The sequence below is a fragment of the Schistocerca americana genome, chromosome 5, assembly GCF_021461395.2.
Source record: "Schistocerca americana isolate TAMUIC-IGC-003095 chromosome 5, iqSchAmer2.1, whole genome shotgun sequence".
NCBI classification, from domain to species: Eukaryota; Metazoa; Arthropoda; class Insecta; order Orthoptera; family Acrididae; genus Schistocerca; species Schistocerca americana.
The window spans coordinates 26,624,773-26,644,770 of record NC_060123.1 but is presented as its reverse complement, the minus strand read 5'-3'; the positions used below and the strand labels follow the sequence as shown (position 1 = coordinate 26,644,770).

The window sequence follows — 19,998 nt, the reverse complement described above, 5'->3', positions numbered from 1 at the left end:
TGGTTGGCGGGACAAAGATCTTATTCAGAAGAGGAAGTGATTGCAGCAACTAATAGCTATTCTGCAGACATGGACAATTCCTATTATTCGGAAAGGATCAACAAATTAGAACAGCGTTGGACGCGGTGTATAAGTCTAAAAGAAGACTATGTCGAAAAATAAAATAGGTTTACCCCAGACACGTAAGATGTTTTTATTTTTGCACGGACTTTTCAAACGCCCGTCGTACAAATATGTCAAACTATAAATATGTTAAACTGCATCTTTAACTTATCTACTAAGCACACCGAATAAAAACATTTTCATTCCTAAGAGGCATCATGCTAATACAATGCAACACCGCCCCTATCCTAATAATGGTCTCAATGCAGAGCGGAAGAGAGTCGCCACTTTCTGCGGTAGAGGAAGGTGGAGTAAAGCAATCATTTTAATCAACTGGTTTTTCACCGCACCATGATTACTCATAGACGCTTGTTACTTAAACATTATAACCAAACGAGGTGGCGCAGTGGTTAGCACACTGGGCTCGCATTCGGGAGGACGGCTGTTCAAACCCGCGTCCGGCCATCCTGATTTAGGTTTTCCGTGATTTCTATAATATCGCTTCAAGCAAATGCCGAGGTGGTTCCGTCAAAAGGGCACGAAAGACTTCCTTCCCCATCCTTCCCTAATGCGATGGGACCAATGATCTCGCTGTTTGTCCCGTCTCCTGAATCAGTCAACCAAGCTTAAACATTTTGAATTTAGAAGGTGTACAAATTTGCTTCCGCCATTTGCCGATAGGTGGCGACAACGGCAAGTAGCGGTCGAAAGAAACAGGTCGCAGACGTCAGGCAGTTAGCTTGGACCTCGGTCAACATGACCTCATTCAAACATTAGTCGATTGTGTCTACATCATAAAGTTGTTCTTGATTGAAAATGTCAGTTTACGAGCCTAACTTTCGTCATTTGTGGGAGGAGTTACTGTTTTGTTTCAATATGAAAAAAATAGCGGCTGAGCCTCATCGAATGCTCGTAAGTACGTGTGGTAAGAACGCTATTAGTGAAAGAACGTGTCGTGAGTGGTTTCAACGCTTCAACAACGGCGATTTTAACGTCAGACCGGCTTAGTAGTCGAAGAGAGAATGTTTTCGAAGACGCAGAATTAGAGACATTGCCGAGTGAAGACTCGCGTCAAACTCACGAAGAATTGGCACGATTAATAGGAGTGACACAGAAAGCAATTTCAAAACGTCTCAAGGCTATGGGCATGATTCAGAAACAAGGAACTTGGGTCCCGTGCGAGCCGAAACCAAGATTCGTTGAACGGCGTATGAGTGTTTGTGAACAGTTGCTTCAGAGGCAAAAACGAAAGAAATTTCTGCATCGCATTGTGACCGTGGACGAAAAATGGGTTCATTACGATAACCCTAAACGCAAAAAATCATGGGGATATCCCGGCCATGCTTCCACGTCGACGGCCAAACCGAATATTCACAACTCCACGATCTTGCTCTTCGTTTGGTATACCAGCTCGGTGTCGTGTACTATGAGGTGTTAAAACCAAGTGAAACAGTCACAGGTGCTCGTTATCGAACGTAATTAATGCGTTTGGGCAGAGCATTAAAAGACAAACGGCCGCAATACAGCGATAGGCACGATAAAGTGAATTTTCAGCACGACAATGCTCGACCCCAGTTTGCAAAAGAGGTTCAAACGTACTTGGAAACGTTAAAATGAGAAGTATTACCCCACTCGCCGTATTCTCCAGACATTGCTCCCTCTGACTATTATCTGTTTAGGTCAATGGCGCATGGCCTGGCTGACCATCACTTCCGATCTCTTGAAGAAGTCACAAATTGGATCGATTCGAAGATCGCTTCAAAAGATGAACAATTTTTTCGACGCCGAATTCGTACACCGCCCGAAAGATGGGAGAAAGTAGTGGCCACCGATGGAAAATACTTTGAATTATACACGCGTAACCAATTTGCTTCAAAAAGCCTCAAATGTTGCGGGAAAAAACGGTAGAAGTAAAGTTGTACACCTTGCACATTCACGATAAGTGAAGGAAAAAATGGGACGGAAATCGGCACATGTGATGTACACGCACAGCAAAGAAATTATTAGTATTTCAGAAAGACTTGATGATTTATTCAGGAGGAAGAGCTTCACAAATTGAGCAAGTCAGTAGCACGTTGGTCCACTTCTTGCTCTGATGCTAACAGTTATTCGACATGGCGTTCATTGACAGAGATGTTGGAAATCCAAATGCCAAATTCTGTCAACCTGGTGCGTCAGATCATCAAAATTCTGATCTGAATGGAACGCCCTGCCAATAATGCTCCAGACGTTCTCAGTTGGGGAGAGATCCGGCGATCTTGACGACCAATGTAGGGTTTGGCAAGCACGAAGACATGCATAGGAAATCTCGCCATATACGGACGGGAGAAATCTTGCTGAAAAGTAAGTCCAAGGTGGCGTGCCATGATGGGCAACAAAACGGGGAGTGGAATATCGTCGACATATAGCTGTGATGTAAGGGTGTCGCGGATGACAACCAAAGGACTCCTGCTACGAAATGAAATGGCATCCCAGACCATCACTCCTGGTTGTCGGTCCATTTGGCGGGCAACAGTTAGGTCTGTATACCACAGCTGTCCGGCGCGTCTCCAAACTCGCCTTCGGCCTACAGTCTCATTGACTGGAATAGAGTTTTCTTCAGTGTTGAGTCCTGCTTCGAATTTGGCCCTGATGATCAGTTTACACGTGTTTGTGGACGCCCCTGACATCGGTGGGATACCAACCTGACTGTCGGCCGCCAAATGGACCGATAACCAAGAGTGATGGTCTGGGGTGCCTTTCGTTTTCATTATAGGACCCCTCTGGTTGTCAGCAGCGGGACCCTTACAGCACAGCGGTACGTCGACGATATTCTACTTCTCATTTTGTTGTGCTTCACGGCAAGCAATCTTTGGCTTACGTTTCAGTAAGATAGTTTCCGCCCGCTCACATCTAGAGTCTCCACTCCCGCCGCGTGAGGTAGCCCCGCGGTCTAAGGCGCTTTGTCACGGTCCGCGCGGCTCCCTCCGTCGGAGGTTCGAGACCTCCCTCGAGCATGTGTGTGTGTGTGCGCGTGTGTGTGTATGTGTGTGTGTGTGTGTGTGTGTGTGTGTGTGTGTGTTGTCCTTAGCGTAAGTTAGTTTAAGTTAGTTTAAGTTAGATTAAGTAGTGCGTAAGCTTATGGAGCGATGACCTCAGCAGTTTGGTCCCGTAAGACTTTACCACAAATTTCAACTTTTTTATCCACTCCTTTCTTGTTTTCCAGCTTGCCATACCCTATTTTTGCTAACAAAATCGCCGTACCTCTCCCTAATTGGGAACGCTCGGAGCATTATGGGTGTACGAGGGTTGTCCAGAAAGTAAGTTCCGATCGGTCGTGAAATGGAAACCACTGGGAAAATCCGGTAAAGCTTTGCACAGATGTGTTGGGAGTGTCTCGAGTATGCCCATCGATCGTGACGTGTCGCTCTTTTCAGTTTTGAGTGAACAGTAAGCACGTAAAGATGCGTAGAGAATAGCGTCTCCCGTCAAGTATGAGGGTCTGGTTAGACATTTCGCCTGTGGCATGCAACCCACATAACACAACTGTCGAGCATGTTACTTCTTCATGTCAATACTCGGCCGCACACTGCATGGGCAATGAAGACGCTCCTGCAGCGTTTCCGATGAGAAGCGTTTGATCACCCACAATACAGTCCGTAATTGGCTGCCCCTGAGTCTCATCTCTGCTCACAAGAACAGCTGGCTATGAAGACAAAATTTTTCCACAGACAACGAGCTGCTGACCAGTGCAGAAAACTGGCCCAATGCACAGGCGGCTGATTTCTATGACGAGGATGTTGGAAAGTTGATGCAACACTACGACAGAACTCGAAGGCGTAGCTTCCACTATGTACAGAAATAGTTGGAAGGTGTGTGTAACTGTTGCAAATAAAACTTTTTTGGTTTTCATTGTGGTTTCCATTTCGCGACCGATCGGAACTTACTTTCTGGACAACCCTCGTATATTGTTACAGAAGAGCACTGACTCATATTTATGAATAGATGGGGCGAGGCAGCAGCCTGAGCTACTTCAAAGGAATTGCTGCGGCATACGCCATAGGTAATTTGATGAACAGGTGAGCAAGAAATGGCTCTGAGCACTATGGGACTTAACATCTGTGGTCATCAGTCCCCCAGAACCTAGACCTGCTTAAACCTAACTAACCTAAGGACATCACACACATCCATGCCCGAGGCAGGATTCGAACCTGCGACCGTAGCGAGGTGAGCAACAGACTGCCATATTGACTAATAAGAAGATAGCAGGTATAATAATGTAAAAATGAGGTGGTCTAAATTCACACCACTATTTTCTTCTGGAGACAAATAATACTGCCAAGTGGTTGCCAGGGACTGCATGGAACAGACATACAAGTAATTGATTTACTAAAAGTCGTTTTAGTAAAGCAGTTGGTTTGAACATGCAATGCTTCATTAGACGTCCTTCTGCTGAAGGTACTATGCCGTTGCCTTCCTTCGATCTCCGGACACGCTTACCCAATCGGTTATGGGGTGACCCACTGTTCCGAAACACGCTGCATGTCGACAGAGAAGTACTTCAGGACATAAAAATTCTGGGACTGACAGCGGATCGAACGCGACACTTTTTCGTCTATAGCTTGGCACTTTACCACTGAGACACCGAGCCACACTATTAGTGGTCTGGATGAAATTCTTATAAACAAAAAACTGGAAATATCTAGGAAGCCTCTATGGGACCAAACTGCTGATGTCATCTGTCCCTACAGACTACTTAATCTAACTTAAACTAACTTACGCTAAGGATAACACACGCACCCATACCCGAGGGAGGACTCGAACCTCCGACGGGGGGAGCCGCGCGAACCGTGGCAAGGCGCCACAGACAAGACGGCTGCCCCCTGCGGTTATAAGGAAATACGAGAACGAAATACAGAAGATATCAAATCTATCACCAGGGGCACTGCTGTAGAACATAAAAGTCAAAGAAGAAACACGACCAGTCTAAAATACTGGAATTAAATCTTTGGAGGGAATATTTACGAAAGTAACTAGCCTGTCTGGAATAGGTACAAGATTGGACTAAAAAACTGTAACAAGAGAGCACGCGTTTTCTCACAAGCAACGAACAGTATTTCTGGACGACAGCAACTGGCGTTTAATGTGGGGAGAGCCTTGAAAAGAAATCTAAGGCCAACTTAAGACATAAAGATGGAAATCGAAAACGATCAGATTCACAGCAGAAGCAAATGGAGACTTAGAAGAAGTCTTAGATTGAGAGGAGGACTGCAACAGAAAAGAATTCAATTGAGGGGACACAACATTAATAATGAATTAACTAATTTTTCTATCATGTATTAAATTCAGACTTCTTCAATCATAATTGTTTAGCATCGAGAGAAAAACTGTTATTGCGTGTGCCTCTCCCGTTCTACGCCACTACTAAACATTGGACGCTTATTCTATACTACTGTAGTCACACCGTAGTAAAAGAAATGGAACGAAACTATTGTAAGCCATGATATATTTTAAAGCAGTTGAAACCTTAATCTGTATGCAAACGAGAAAAAAGTGAACGCTGTCATACGTACAACGACCTTTGGTTTATGCCAGATGTAGACGGTAACGCATCCTTTTAGAAGTCCTGCAACAATGTACTTCGCTACATACTCCTACTCTAGCAGAACATAATTAATGTGTTGAAGCACCGTTGTCCATTGTCCACATTTTGGTGACTGATTCCCCATCAAAACGCCTTTCCGGGAAATCCCGCACATTGACATGTATGAGTGGTGTAAGTTGTCTCGTCTTGCTTTACTTCTGTAAACAGGTTTCGGGTAGTGAAATCTTCAGTCGAGTAATATAAACATACATGAAAAGCGCGATTAGACAGCTGAATTAAATCCAGTAATAAAAATGCTAATATTGCATCCTAGAATCAACGATAAATTCCGAGATGGTGACTAGGAGCGAAATTATGTGACGGAATTTAGAGTCTAGGAAAAAAAAAAAGGAATGCGATATTATGACGTCACTGGAATATTTTTCGGTTCTTCTTTATCTGTGGAAGAGCATTTAGGCAATTTGTCAGGAAGCACAAAAGGACGTCTTTACTAAGTGCCAGCCTCACACACATATTTCACTGCTTAACTGCAGCTTCCCTGACCTGCTGAAAATATTTATGGGAACTCCACAAATCAGGAAATATTCCGGAGATTTCTGTTTGCTGAGGCGGCACCATTAATTCGGTGGCTACAGGGAGCCGGTAAAACCAGTCCAGGTGTTCTCGTGCTGGGGAGAGCGATTACGGCCGTCTTGTCGGGACACATTCCTAGTGACAACGCAAGGTAATGAAGAAAGCAGACGGTTTCTCGCCATAAAGTAAAGCGTTTGTGACGTCTGGGTGCGTTGGTGACACGAAAGAAGCGTCTAGTTTTCGTTTCTGACATGCTAGCTGCTGCAGTGCCGCGAGCGATGTGTGTGTGTGTGTTGTGTGTGTGTGTGTGTGTGTGTGTGTGTCTGTGTGTGTGTGTGTGAGGATGCCACTAGCAACACATCCTCTAGAAACTACGTCACAGGCCACATAGCATTGTTGTCGACTGGAACGTAATGTACGGTGTGGTGAATGGTATGGTTAAAGTGGCCTTTACAACGGAAGCCATGCGCTGCTGAACGTATGCTCATAAAACGTTAATTGTTTCATATCCTCTGAGGAATTTGTCTCCCACAGTATGTACTCTTGATTCAAAATCATAGCTGGGAAAACAGAGGATGAACCGTATTTTCAACTGTAGACACTATGTGTACTCATAAACAATCCACAATGAAAGAGGTTCCTACCACAGCACAAAAAAGGCGAATATGTCCTGGGCAGAGTTAGGATTGTAAAAGAAGGGAACTACCGTTTCGACTTACCTGGGAGCTTCAGAGTCATTTGAATAGAAACATCTTGACAACTCCGCACTTTTTTATTTGTTAGTATTGGTACTCAAGTCATGTAATATAATGCATCGAGTCAACTAACGTAACATGAGAACATCGCCTTCCCCGGAAATTTTATCCCCCCCAGAAAAACTTTTTTCCCTATTAGATGTGTGCTCTTCTACTAAACAATGTATGATTTGTTCAGTATGGCTGGCGAATCTTCGGATTTTGGACAAAGGATCAGGGACTTTAGCCTATAAATTTCAAGATGCAGGTGTGCCTACACATTACAGCTAAGAGAGCTCACTGCGTTAGAGAAGTTGGGTTAACTCTTAGAAAGCGCGAACGTGTCAAGATGTTTTGATTTAAGTGTCTCTGAAGCTACCATATAAGTTGAAATGCTATTCCCTTCTTTCGCATCCCTAACTCTGCCTAAGACATATTCGCTTTTTTGTGCTGTGATAGGAATATTTTTCATTCTGGTTCCCAGCTAGCACTTTACCATAATTTTGATATTAGACCGCCGGAGCTTGGGAATCGATGCAGATTTTTGCTGACTCGGGTGACGACTGATCCGGTATAGGTTTCTTTATTGTCTTGTTGCTTGTGTAGTGGCAACGGATAAAGCTTTCGTAAAACAACAGGACGGCTATTAATTAGACGTGTTTGTGCACCTTCTTGCAAAATTTGTACCGGCTGACACAAGTTTGAAACGTCAAGTGGCGTATGTAAAAAAAACCCACAAAAACGTATTTTTTGCAAGTAATCTCCGAATAAAGCTAGACTTTTTTAAAGCAAGTTTTCAATTTCATCGTAAGAATGCAGTTATTATTTATCTGATTCATTTTACACCATTTCCATGCATTCAGTTCACGAAACAATGACATTTATCCTGACTTTGAACCATCGTAACTCGACAACGGATAAAAGTTATCGGACGAAAAAAAAATTTTTTTTAATTTAAATCCATTTGTCTACCTTAGAGCAAAGCTTGAAGCGATTCGTACAAGAATGAAGTATAGAAGTGATGCACTACAAAATCCTCCCTGAAAAACGAGTAGAAAAACGAGTTTTCTTTTTTTCAAGTACGAACATTTCACTTACAAATGGTGCCATTAACTGAGCATTAATTTCAGCTCAACTAAAATCTACGTTTCACTGCAATTTTCTAGCGCAGCAACTGCTCTGTGTACAATTGCTTCATGGTGCTTCTGACGTTATGGACGTCATTCACATATACTGTAGACATCAATGGTCCTTTAACAGTCCCTTCGTGTACACCAACATCTCGGATTCGATCCCCGATCATTTCTAGGATTATTATCTTTTACTTCTTTCATTTCTGCCAGTGTTTGTTGGTGTGAAAAATGTCGAGGTGCACCGTGGTTCGAAATCCACGTTAAACTGTAGGCTCCTCTCACCTTTCCCCCGACAACTATTTTGGTAAGTCAGTTCGGAGAAATGCAACGGCATCCACCTCCAACGGAACCATGTCTAGCGCAGCACTGTGGGGTTCAAAACAGTCTTCGGATTGATGACAGCTTTACTTTGCGGGTTCTTTCTGGTCAGACGGTTCCTCTTTGCTAAGAGTGACATGCTGAGTTTGCTCCGAACTCTTCAACTCGATCACAAAGCTCGTTTTATATGCCGTACGCTATTCAGTGCAACAAACATCTGAATGCTAGTATTGCAGATGAAAATGCTTTCTCCCCAGTTTCTCCATTGTACGCGGCACCGGTGTTCGTCTCAAGGCAGTAAGGCAAACTGGCAAACTATTCACAACTTGAATCATCACGCATCACGGCAGGATTTGTATTTAAAACCCGCTCCCTCCCCCCCCCCCCCCCCCCCCAGCGACTGGACTGACACCTTCCCCACGCCCTTGCCTCCGAGTACGATGGGCAAACATGTATTAGGCGCACTACGAATGTAGTGGTGTGGACATGTTGGGAATGTGGATCTCACGGGGAGCGTGCAAGGGATAAGTCCCTGCAGACGCACTATCCTCTGTGCCCTCGGTGGCTCAGATGGATAGAGCGTCTGCCATATAAGCAGGAGATCCCGGTTTCGAGTCCCGGTCGGGGCACAAATTTTCAACATGTCCCCAATGAAGTATATCAACGCCTGGTTGCAGCTAGGGTGTCCATTTAATTATCATTTCGTTACAAATATTACAATGATCATACAAAATTGCAGAAGTGTAATAATAAAAATCATTGTGGCTGGATTTTTTTTGTTTTGCAAAATTATAAAAATTGTATGACACGTGATTTTATATTTGAATGTGACCAAATCGTACTTTATCATTTGTTCGAACGCAAATGAGATTCATAATTTTGTGATGTATGAAAAATGTTGTTGGATCGGATGGTTTCTTTATTGAATGTATCGAGTTGTGTACTGAAAATAAGTGTGTACCGCTGACCAGTTCCACTGTGCCCTTTGAACTGGAAACAGGGCGCGGCCCGTTCAGGAAGTGACATTGTTAACCACTGTGCCACACTGCGGTGTCCAGCGCCGAATCGAGCCCGGTGTGTTCCAGGCCCGCGCGCCGGGGTCGTTGTCCCTGGAGCACCTCTGGCCAAACTGCGGCGCCCGAGTGGAGCCGATTCGCAATGGCGGCGACGCGAATGTCACGCCGCGGCCGTTGGGCAACTCTAAGTTTCTCCCGAGGGCCGACCGCCGGCCGGAGCTGTTACGAAACGGAGCGCCGAAAGCCGGCCGGGTCCCCCCTGCGGCTCACCGCTCGCTAATTGAATCCACTTTGAGACCCGGCCGGCCAGAGCATTAAGCCAACAGCTCCAATTAACGTCGTCGCTGTTGTGAGTGTACGCGCAGCCCTTCATTTATCGCTAAACTAATACGCCGATTTTACTTCGCGCCGGGGCATAAAGGCGAACGAAAAGGCCCGCTGAGACGTTACTTTTAATTAAAGGAGCCTCGCTGGGAGGCCCTAATTATGTCTTATTTTGCCAAAGTTGGAGGAAGGCAGAGATTTAAAGATGGCCGTCAGCGAGTCAATACCTTAATGGTACTCTGACTCAGGATCGAGATTAATCCGTCAGTGAATCACGGGCGCACGAGGAGACCGTACACTCACAAAGCGATCAAGCTTCATTACTGCTACGAAATGTCACAATGTTCGGGTAGAAATTACCTGGTATCTTCCGTTTCGGCAGTGACCAACAATTTTCTAAATTCTTCCCCCACCCCTTCGAAATTTGGAAATTTGTGTTAAGTTCCTATGGGACCAAAATGCTGAGGTCATCGGTCTCTACACTACTTAATCTAACTTAAACTAACTTACGCTAAGGACAACACACACACCCATGCCCGAGGGAGGACTCGAACATCCAACAACGGGTGGGGCGGGGGAGGGGGGGGGGGGGGGCGCTGCGAACCGTGGCGAGGCGCAGATCGCGCGGGTACCCCGAGCGGCTTATGAAACACTGCTGGTACTGTGCCCCAGGGCTTCTAATATCATCGAGAGACTACCACTGCAAAGAGAGAACTTGGTCTAAAAAAGTTTGCGATTGACGTCTGGACAGTCATCCTGAAGGCGATCGTTTAAGTTCACCAATGTTGCCTAATACGAAATATCAGATAAATTTTATGAGTCGATTGAAGAGTTCCTAGTAAATAGAAAACAAGGTGTCACTCTTAGCGGAAGAAAAACTCTTAACCATAAAAATAACTTCAGGAGTATCCCAAGGTCGTTTTACCGGTTCATTGCTCTATACGAGGGTTGGAACTTTAATAGTGGCAACTATTTATTTACAGCTCGTACAAAGTAGATACGTGTTTCAAAGTTTTACTGACCTTCAAAGTAGTCACCAGCATTGTGTATAACCTGTTTCCAGCGATGTGGAAGTCGTAAGATACTCTTAGCAGTGCCAGTTGTGTTGACAGTTCGAGCGGCGTTGTCTATTGCCCGACGAATTTGCAGCAGTTCTGAAGCGAATGCCGTGAAGTGTTTCCTTCAGTTTAGAAACAGAGTTGAAGTCACGAGGGCTTAATTCAGGGGTGTGCAGTAGGTGGTATGGCACTTATTAGCCCCATCAGTCAAACAAATCAGTAGCAGCTTGCACGGTACGTGCTTGAGCATTGTCCTGTAAAATGATGGGCAGGTCCTGCAGAAAGTGTCATCACTTCAGTCTCTAAGCTGGTCGTAGGCTGTGTTCGAAAAATGAACAACATAGAGACAGAAGTGATGACACTTTCTGCAGAACCTGACCATCATTTTGCAGGCGAATGCTCAAGCACGTGCAGTGCAAGCTGTTAGTGATTTGTTTGACTATTGGGGCTGCTAAGTGTTATGCCACCTACTGCACTCCCCTGACTTAAGCCCTCGTAAGTTCAACACGATTTGAAAACTGAAGGAAACACTTCACGACATTCGCTTCAGAACTGCTACAAATTCGTCGGGCAGCAGACCGCGCTGCTCGAACTGTCAACACAACTGGCACTGCTAAGAGTATCCTACGACTTCCACATCGCTGGCAACGGGTTATACACAATGCTGGTGACTACTTTGAAGGTCAGTAAAACTTTGAAACACGTATCTATTTTGTACGAGTTGTAAATAAAATGTTGCCACTATTAAAGTTCCAGTCCTCATATATTAAGGATGATTCAAAAAGAAAGAACAGCTTTCAGTTGTTTATTATAGACAAACTAGGAAGGATAGAAACACGTTGCGAGCGTCACTGGGTAGAGGGAGGGTCAAAGTCTTATATTCGCACAGACACTCAACATGAGCACTACGGCGTTGCTAGAGAAACATCGAAACGGTAGTCCATTTGATTCCGCACACGAATCAACACGTCCCTGTTTATTGAATCGATAGCTTCAACAATTCGATTTCTCAGCTCCTAAAGAGTAGCTGGCATAAGTGGGACAAAGACTCGTCTTCTATGTACCAAAAATGGTTCAAATGGCTCTGAGCACTATGAGACTTAACATCTGAGGTCATCAGTTCCCTAGAACTTGGAACTACTTAAACCTAACTAACCTAAGGACGTCAAACACATCCATGCCCGAGGCAGGATTCGAACCTGCGACCGCAGTGGTCGCGCGGTTCCAGACTGAAGCGCCTAGAACCGTTCGGCCACACCTGCCGGCTTTTTTATGTATCGCCACAGAAAAAAAATCGCAAGATGTGAGGTGTGTTGCCTTCTAAAGCGAAAAGTAACGCAGAAGGTTTTGTTGTCCACCTCTTCCAGTCCAACGTTGTGGGATGATATTGTTACGATAACGCCGCAAGGTGAGGCCGGGCGCCGTCATGCATAAAAATGGAATCATTATAATCTTCGTGAAGTTGAAACAACCAATTTTGCAGCATGTCCAGGCCTGAAATTCCTGTCGCAGTTTCTTCCGCATAAGAGAAAGGTCCACAAACTTTGTGAACGGAGACGGCACAAAACACATTCCGTTTCGGTTAGTCTCTTTCATGTTCGACGACGAAGCCATAATTTTGTAACGCCCAAATTCTTACATTATGGCTATTTTCTTTACCCGATAGATGAAACGTCGATTCGTCCGAAAAGATGAGTCGTTCGGAAAAAGTGTCCTCCGTCATATCCTGAATAACTGAAATGCAAAATTCGTACCTCATATTATGGTAACCGGGCAATTGCTGCAGTTACAGCAAGTTGTAAGGCTTCATGTGCTGGCGTCGTTTCAGAACGCGCCACAGCGTTTCTTGAGGAAGTTGAAATTCCTGGCCGGCCCATCTTTTGGACATCCGAGAGCTCCCTGAGAACACATCTGCGATATGCTCGACATTCTCATGAGATATCCGTGGCTGACCATTGCTCTACCCTTGCATGTGCAACCAGCTACCAGCTCTTTTGTATGCTACTCATAAATCTGCTTTTACAGAGGCTGCTTCTTGATGACTCGACGGCGGAATGCACATTGCACTTTACTAATGGATTAACTTCACGCAAATTCAAACAAAAAAAATGATTTCTCTTGTTTAGTAGCAGTGTCGCTACAAACAAGCAACAGCGCACCCAAGTCAAAACTTTTTATCTTTCTCTATCCAATGATATGCACACTGTATTTCTATCTTTTATAGTTTGTCTGTAATGAACAATGAAATCGGTTCTTTCATTTTGAATCACCCTTAAATCGTGAACCGTAACTCCAACGACAAACTTTCAGAAGTGGTAATACGGACAAAAATAAGAAAAAAGTATCCAATAAACGGGGGCTATCGAGTGGGTACGTTAAAAGCTATGTGGATTTATTCATTTTCGCTACTTGAAACACACCTCTTCTGCTAGAGAAGTGCTCGTAGCTCTTAAGCGATACCTTCTCAGTATTTTGATATAAGAGACACACGGTCTCTAGCGTATCGTTAGAGAGTAACAAAGTAATTTTGATTTGTTCGCTTTGTTACCGCAGTCACCACTGTTTTTGTGAAAACTTCGTCACGACAGTGAAGAAGTCTGTGATACGAAATAACCAAAACGTACACAACACGGAGTAACTCAACAACCCTCAGACGAAGCACCGTGCTGTGACATGGTTGCCGTCGCTGCGGGAACAGTTTAGCATAGCGTACTGTAGTTCTGCCGTTCTTTCCTGCATTCAGTGAACCCATACACGAGGTGCACATCGGCCAAATCATCTTCCGTAAACCTATCGATATAGCTCTGTATCACTGTTAGCGCGGGAGGACGACGGTTCAATCCCGCGTCCGGCCATCCTGATTTAGGTTTTCCGTGATTTCCCTAAATCACTCCAGGCAAATGCCGGGACGGTTCCTCTGAAAGGGCACGGCCGACTTCCTTCCCCATCCTTCCCTAATCCGATGAGACCGATGACCACGCTGTCTGGTCTCCTGCCTCAAACCAACCAACAACTGTTAGCGTAAAACTTACGTTGTCGGGAGAACAAACCCAAGACAGTATCAGGAAGTACTAAATGAGACCTTGACGGAACGAAGAATAAAATGGCTACGATTGTTATCAACAGTAAGTACTGTGAGCGAGTGGAAACAAGACACACAGCGAAACTTCCTGGCAGATTAAAACTGTGTGCCGGACCGAGACTCGAACTCGGGACCTTTGCCTTTCGAGGGCAAGTGCTCTACCATCTGAGTTACCCAAGCATGACTCATGACCTGTCCTCACAGCTTCAATTGTCCCAGTACCTCGTCTCCTACCTTCCATACTTCACAGATCTTCTGCGAACCCTTCGCAGAAGAGCTTCTGTGAAGTTTGGAAGGTAGGAGACGAGGTAGTGGCAGAATTGAAGCTGTGAGGATTGTTCGTGAGTCGTGCTTGGGTAGCTCAGATGGTAGAGCACTTGCCCGCAAAACGCAGCGGTCCCGAGTTCGAGTCCCGGTCCGACACACAGTTTTAATCTGCCAGGAAGTTTCATATCAGCACACACTCCGCTGCAGATTGAAAATCTCATTCTGAAGACAGACAGCGCATACCGCCGACATTTGCAGTGTTATGCACTATTTTCAGTGTAATACAGATACAAAAGTAATTGGGGCACGAAACAAAAACAACTGCAATAAGTCCGTAACGAGCCGCGGGAAACCGTGGGTCACTTATTCCAAAATAGCCAGATCGTATTCCTCCGTGAGCCTGTTGGTACGTGGTGTTATTAGATAAACCAAACAGAGAAGTCGTGACACTTGAAAATTGTAGCGAAATACATGAACACCTGTGGACGATCAGCCCTTCATGCAGGCATTGACAGTTGATCTTCAACTAAAGCAAGTGTAACACACTGCGCATAAATACGCAGAAATCCCCTTTATTGTATGATGAGAAGATTGACTAACAATCAGTGGAAGTAGTATCATTCAAAACAAGTCTCGAAATATGCGTACGGATCAGTCTAAATTAGAACGACCAAATAAAACGAATCATGCCAAAGGCCTGATGCCAGACTTTATTTTATTTTATTTTTTTGGCTTTCGGGACTTGCCCATATAGCAATCACAATAGCGGATTGTCAGTTATGACGATACGAACGTAAGGACAACGCAAACCCAAATCTTCGACGCGGCCGGGAACCGAACCCGTGTCCCTTCGGTTAGCAATCCGCCGCGGTAACCACGCTGCTACCGGGGCGGACCATGCCAGACTTAGGTTCATTGCAAGAATTTTCAGGAAGTGTAGTCAACCAACGAAGGAGGCTGCTAATCAAACCCTCGTTTGAACAATACGCGACTATTTTTCGCCCGTCTCGGACCATTGTGAGGCAGGATTGATAGAGGAAATACAGAACACCCAAAGAATTGCAGCGAGCTGCATCACAGGTTAATTCAGTGTGGAGATACATACGCAACTGCAACAGGGCTGTCATGATCCACGTTTTGTTTTGCTGTTAAAATTCCGACAGCGCGCTTTATAAGAAGAGCCAACTGACATATTGCTTACTGCTAAGTATACCTCGCGAAAAGGTCATGAAGGTAAAATTAGAGAGATTCGGAATAGCACGGAAGCCTACCAGCAATTGTTCTTCATGCCACCGGTAAGTGAATGGAACAGGAAAAAGTGGAAGGTGGCGATGGCACACATAGCACCGTCCTCCACACAACAGGAGCTGGTTTGCGGAGAACACACGCAGATGAAAAGTGGTGGAGGCCGGCCACCAAGCAATTGTATTGGCCTATACGACCATGCTGCGTTTCTTTCCTAATAGGAATCACACGCTAATTTGGAAATACGGCAACTTTCAGCGTACGTCTACCAACAGATAACAGCACAGTCTACCGGCTTCTATCAGTCAATCACGAATTGGCTGTCGCTGCTCTACGGTGATAAGCACCGAGTGTTATTCTGTGTGTGAATTCCTTCTCTTTTTATCTTTCCACCGTGTCCGTGGTCGGTCCAGTAGTCTTCTTGCTTGGAGAGTTCCCTCAAATGCCTTCTTAGGAGTTCTGGTTTCTGTTCTAACCACATGCCAAGCCTACTGCAATCTCCTACTCTTTAATTTCTCGGCGAGAGTGGATTGCTTCACTAACTGATAAATTTCAGTGTTATTTCGAACTCTCCAGATGTCATTCTCCGACACAGGTCCCCAGATTTTTCTCTTCACCTTTCTTCCGAAAATATTCAGCTTTTTCTCCTTCTTTCTAGATATTGTTGTGCTGTACATTATGTAGCGTATGTGTATGTGATACAAGACCTGTAGATTTTCACGGATTGTAATGTCAAAGATTTTTGTCAATAAAGTTATTGATATACATAAATATAGTTTGTGTCGCTTTCTTTGGCGCGGAATGACCAGGACTGCGTTCTAGGTAGCTCCTCAGACCTGCCTGGAATGGGGTCCAGTCAGCATCGTGAGGGCAGATGAGCATCTGCCTGAGCAAAGAGGCTGTGCCGTCATCCGGATTCATCTGCTGGCAACAGTGGCTGGAGGGATGGGGCGTAAAGCATAATCCCTGACAGGTCCTTAGGTTTATAAGTTTCAGTTGCCATCATCGGAAAAATGTCGAATTCAGAAATGAAAAGCGAGTCAGGCAAAGGAGTTCTAAACGACCGCAACTACCCTCCGCATCTGACCAAGAAGTTTTCAGGTTCCTAAATTGCGGAAGTGATCGTTTAATATGTAAGTCGGCTGCGTTTTGCTGATGGCTCTAGTGCACGTTAACTGTAACAAAGGGTGGAAAAATTAACAGGAGTAATTAATGAAGTACGCCTACAAATCTATTACAACATGAATTAAATAGCGTGTTATGAAATATACAGGATATAAAATGTCGATTGGCAATGGCAAGAAAAACGTTTCTGAAGAAGAGAAATTTGTTAACATCGAGTATGGATTTTAATAAAAAAAAATGGTTCAAATGGCTCTGAGCTCTATGGGACTTAACATCTTAGGTCATCAGTCCCCTAGAACTTAGAACTACTTAAACCTAACTAACCTAAGGACATCACACACATCCATGCCCGAGGCAGGATTCGAACCTGCGACCGTAGCAGCCCCGCGGTTCCGGACTGCAGCGCTAGAACCGCACGGCCACCGCGGCCGGCTGGATTTTAATATTAGGAAGTCTTTTCTGGAGGTATTTCTCTGGAGTGGAGCCATTTATGGAAGTGAAACCGTTGAGACAAGAAGAGAAATGTGATGCTACAGAAGAACGCTGAAGATTAGATGGGTAAATCACGAAACTAATGAGGAGGTACTGAACAGAACTGATGTGAAAAGAAAAACGTGGCACAACGTGACTAGAAGAAGGGATCGGTTGAAAGGATACATTCAGAGACAGAAAGGGATCACGATTTTAGTATTAGAGGGAAGCGTGAGGGCTAAAAATCGTAGGGGGAGACCAAGAGATGAATACAATAAGCATATTTAGAAAGATGTAGGCTGCAGTAGTTACTTGGAGATGGAGGGGATTGCGCACGATAGAGTAGCATGGAGAGCTGCATCAAACCAGGCTTCGAAGTGAAGATAACAGTAACAACAACAATGAAGACACAGACTGATGAATTCATAGAAATAATTAACAACTCTTCGTCAGTTAGGAGAGCCGAAGGCAAATATTGGATGGCCAAGAATAGACGAGAAAATGGCTTCCAACGATTTTTGTACACTAAAGAGATGTTTAACAACTAATTTTCCGATGTGCCTGAAGAAGGAACACAGAACACACCGTAATGGATCATGTAATTACGTCTGCAATGAAAATGAAATACAGGCAGGCGCGACATTGGAAAACTAATCATTAAGTTTTAATTAACATCTCGAAAAAGAAAATAAAGTTGCGAAATCGATTTACGACTGCACTCATGAATCTGCAAAAACAGCTTTGTTTTCCAGATGGTCATTCTTTATGATTACCCCTCCCCTAGTTCCGTCTACGGGACTGTAGTGACATAAGGGCCGGTGTAAGGATTTCATTGTGTACCAGAAAAGTACAAATATACGGGGGAGCCGTTACCTCTCTCCTTCTACCTTCTACCCTCCCCACCATACACACACACACACACACACACACACACACACACACACATGCACAGAGAGAGAGAGAGAGAGAGAGAGAGAGAGAGAGAGACTCATATTGCTAAGGCAAGTGACATCGAATTATTTTTCACACAGTTCTTGTTTGCTGTGACCTGTACTTTGATAAGAACGCAGTGATACGAGAGAACAGAGGAAATTAGGTGCACGGCCCAGCCGTGGTGCGCTGAACCAGCTCGTAATACTGGCGCATCAGGTATCGAGCGTGGGCGCACGCCGGCACAGACTGCTGCTATCCGTCCATCAGTGGGCCTGCCGGCTTATCTGCAGGGGGGCAGGTACGCGGTGGGCCCGCCCTGGCCTCTGCCGGGTTTATCGGTCCGTTAGCCCACAGGGGCACAAGGGGGGGGCCTTGTGACGTCACCAACAGTCGCGCCCCACTTGACGAGCGTGCACTCAGCACGCTTCCTCTGCGGACGCTTTCAACCACACATCTGTGCAGGGGGGCACGTCCTGCGTCCCTACATCGGGTAGTGGTGACTGCCGTTAGGTTAAAGACAGGAAACACATACTCCAATAATGGCGTGAATACACACAACTCAGCGACCAAATTACTGCACTTCGGACGAAACTGAAGTGTGTGATGTAATCATGCCTAATGCATGCTAGGACCGCTTCGCTACCGGTGGGTATCGATCACTTCATTTATAAAGAATAGTAACTTTATATAAACCCATTTCTTTGCCAGTGATATACTTTGTGAACTACTGCTTTAATCTGACACCAACTAAATAGATTACGCTTATCCATTACGGATATTTTAGAACCGTGACTGTATATTGAATGTAAATAAGTTATACAGAACTGCAACCAGTCACTTTTTTTTGAATAATAATGCTTTATTCCATGAACCGGTTTTCGAACCTTTTCAGGTTCATCTTCAGATGGTTTCGGGAGGATCCGGGAAGTTACATCATTACTGGTAGTAGCATAATGCTGGGTGGTGGTTCTATGGCAGAAAGATGGGTCACACTTTAATGTATCGCCATGACTATAGCTTATCTGTCGATATGGATGTAAATTTAGTTTTTACTTACTGCGACACCATAGGCGGCTTTTTTCGGTTGGTCTCCATCTGTGTGCCTCCATTTTGATGTCCAGAACACTTTCACACAAACTATATTAATTTATACTTTGACAGTGACACTTTTCCAGCATCCAGCATGCGCTTTACAACTGTTGCTTGTAACTAAGATCTTGACAGAAAGATATGGCATAGGCCTACTTTCTATAGAGATGTAATTTGTTGTTCTTTACATGTATTAAAGTCGATATAAGGGCAAGTATTTTTAATCAGAATGGCGATAACATGTGAGCACAAGATAACATAAATAAATTACTACAAAAACAAACTTCAGGTGACCTGTGATCTGATATCTTATTTCTACTTGTATATTACAGGCAGTTTATAGTAAAAAAAAAGTTGCGTAAAAAAAGTACTATAAACCTTAGTGAAGGCTGCCATGCACATAATATTACGGACTGCGTTCCTTATTCAATGCTTGGCTCTCGTAAGTTATATCAGCCGTCCAGCAGATACGAGACAGCACACAAATACTACTGTCTCACTCTTCTACCAGTCTGTTTCGGGACAGTGCCGTGCGACAATCGAAGCGATCAAATCAGTCAGTTGAACGTCAGACGCCACAGTTGGTGCATCGAGTGCGCAAAGCAATATGTCTCCTTGAAACACAGATTCTTGGCGTTCTCAAAGAATCTGAAGATTACAGTAGCAATTGTTTTGAAGCTGACGACACGAATGACTATCCTATGTACCCACGACGACATTTTATTATTTATTGCAACCATTTTGCATGAGAGAATTAGCGAGCGACCATCAATTGTTGATGACTGGGGCACAAAGCAAGTACGTCATTTCATTGTGGTATATGCAAAGTGAGGTTTTGTGTGGAACCATGTTTCAAGCTCTGCTACAGAAACAACTATTTAAAATATTATATCATTCCTGTAATATATTCTCCCTTTTCACGGCAGAGAGAGACTTGAACTCAT

At 44.5% G+C, this 19,998-nt stretch overlaps 1 non-coding gene across 1 annotated transcript; it reads left to right on the top strand.

Annotated features, from left to right (window-relative positions):
- The first annotated feature begins 8,998 nt into the window (after positions 1-8,998).
- Positions 8,999-9,073, top strand: Trnai-uau. Its single transcript has one exon. It is a non-coding gene; the product is annotated as a tRNA-Ile (tRNA).
- Positions 9,074-19,998: the final 10,925 nt, after the last annotated feature.